Source organism: Raphanus sativus, chromosome 6 (assembly GCF_000801105.2).
Source record: "Raphanus sativus cultivar WK10039 chromosome 6, ASM80110v3, whole genome shotgun sequence".
In the NCBI taxonomy this organism is placed as follows: Eukaryota; Viridiplantae; Streptophyta; class Magnoliopsida; order Brassicales; family Brassicaceae; genus Raphanus; species Raphanus sativus.
The window spans coordinates 25,244,841-25,247,480 of record NC_079516.1 but is presented as its reverse complement, the minus strand read 5'-3'; the positions used below and the strand labels follow the sequence as shown (position 1 = coordinate 25,247,480).

Sequence of the window (2,640 nt, the reverse complement as noted above, 5' to 3'; positions counted from 1 at the left end):
TTTTTTCGTTTTGTTCTCTAATTAAACTATACATAATTTTGGTCGTAGTTTGGATGCTAATTGAATCTTGGTCTTTTTGTAACGATATTCTAAAAGCCGTAGAACAAACTGAAATATCTAATCAGCGAAAATTCTGATGACACTTGTCGAAGACTAGGTACAAACTTAAAAACTTAATTCTCTTTTAGAGCAATCTCAATGACACTATTTTTCATCTATAATTTACATAAAAATAGAGTAACTTTACTTCTACCACATTATTTTAGAAGAAAAAATAGTGTGCTATTAGAAATGCTCTAAATGTTGTTACTTATGTCATATTCACTGTTGTCAAAGACTAGGCACAAACTTAATTTTCTTTCAACGTTATTACCTGTTACATTCACTATTCACTGATATAAGAGCATCTCCAATGTATTACTCCAAATTTTATTCCAATGTATTACTCCATTTTTTACTCTAAAATAGTTAATAATTGTTAATAATATCTTATACTTATAAAAGTTTACAAATTAACTCCGACTATTTTATGTTTGCAAAAATGCTTTAAAATATAATTTATTTAAATTAAAAATTTATTATTAAAAGGTACAAGAAATCATAAAAATAGAATAAAACATAATATATAAGTTGGTTCAATAAAAGCATTAAAATATTTTTCCCACAAATGATAAATTAATGCATTTCCCACAAATGATAAATTAATGATAAATTAAAGCATTAAAATATTTTTCCCACAAATGAAAAAATGAGCTTCTTTATTTTTGATATTCCTAAAGCGAGTAAAAAAAATTTGAAATCGGACATTTAAATCACTTATTTTATTTTTATTTTATATTATTTATGTTGTTTAATTATGTTATGCATTTTATGTCAAATAATGAAATATCTTGTTTTCATTTTATTTTATCATTTTAAAATATTATTTAAGTAAAAAATAAAAACATTAAAGATTTAAAAGACTATTTCATAAATAAAAAAAGTTCAACTCCAAAATGGAGTAATGTGTAAAATTACTCCATAAATGGAGTAACCCTAGCCATTACTCTATTTTGGAGTTGAAAATGGAGTGGGGTTGGAAAGGATTTTACTCCAAAATAATGTTTGGAGTAGAAAATGGAGTAGGGTTGGAGATGCCATAATTAACATAGCTTTGGTGCGTTGTTACTTATTTCACATTCACTGATATACACAACTTCGGTGCACTTTGATGCGTTCATGTAAGAGCTCATTGAAGATCTTATTTATTAAAACTTCTGATGATCTGTTCGTTTTGCGTTTCATCGTCATGTTTCTAAAATACTAAGGAAGTTCAGATATAAGTAGAGATATGAGCAATGTAGCTGCTTAGCTCGTTAAAGAGTTTTCTTAAAGAAAATATTTTCTTTGAAATGCATATAAAATTCACATATGGTTGTTGTGAATGCAGTGAGAGACAAGACATCCAAATCCTCATGTTTCTGTGTCGACACCGGAAATCTGAGAAGATTTGAGTACAGAGAAGAGATACCTAATCCTCAATGAAAAGCCATAAATGATAGTTGATTATTAAATGAAGAATATATTGAAATAGAGTACATGACAAATTATATGATTTCATAACCTCGGAGCCGATTCCGTGGATATTGTTCATCGAAAATCCAAACAATAAAAAACCACATCCAAAAAATTTTGGAGAATAAAAACAATTAGATAATTTCTCGATTTGTGTTTGTCATCATTGCGCAGAAACCATCTAATCTTTTATGTATAGTAATTTTATCGGATGTCCCTGAAGGGACAATGATGCTTGTGACTACAATATTAGATATAAACAAATCATTGACGGTCTTTGATTTTTAAATTAAGCTAAAAATCAAAAAGAACATAAAATTGGTTGTTTATATGACACTAATAAACACCTCTGAACTAAACAATCCTTCAAAATTGGTTGTTTATATGATCCATCAATAAAAAAATATTTTGAACAATTATAAATATATAAGAATTGTTTTTAATGTTGTGGTTAATTCGTTTACAAGCCATAACAACACAAGTTTTCACTCAAGTAAAAAAAACTAGAAATCACAAAATCAAACATTGCAGCATATCATGCAAAAGATTGCTAAAGTTAGAAGAAAAAAATACAGAAGAGGTAACTATTATAAGAAAATAAAATACTGTTAAATAAACCAATATAGTAAAACAATATTTTTAAACTCGACATGGATACAGAACCAGATTATATCCAGGGTCACCCGATCATTAGATCGGCTGTTTCTAAACCATGGATCAATAAATTAGAAATATTTATTATATACGTATCAATATAATATATTAATTGTCTAAAATGTTATATAATATAAAATCATGTTTTATTTTCAAAATAGAATTGAAATTTTATTCTTAATCTCAGTTTTTATTTGCATTGAAAAACAAATTATTTGACTAACTTATTAATATAAAATTGGGACCTTGGCCAAAAATTAAGTTCAAATAATTAAATAACATTTTTTAAAAATTAAATAATAGAACTTTTGAATCTAAAAATTACATTACAAAGAGTTTTTTAATTGTTACCTTCGGTCTGTACTATGTATATACTATTAGAATTTTCCAACTTTATTTGTAATGTTATAGCAAATAAATTTGTGTAAAGGT

At 25.9% G+C, this 2,640-nt stretch overlaps 1 non-coding gene across 1 annotated transcript; it reads right to left on the bottom strand.

Moving 5' to 3' along the window:
• Positions 1-1,682: 1,682 nt before the first annotated feature.
• On the bottom strand, positions 1,683-1,781 carry LOC130497150 (U6 spliceosomal RNA). The gene has a single exon (XR_008936162.1). It is a non-coding gene; the product is annotated as a U6 spliceosomal RNA (small nuclear RNA).
• Positions 1,782-2,640: the final 859 nt, after the last annotated feature.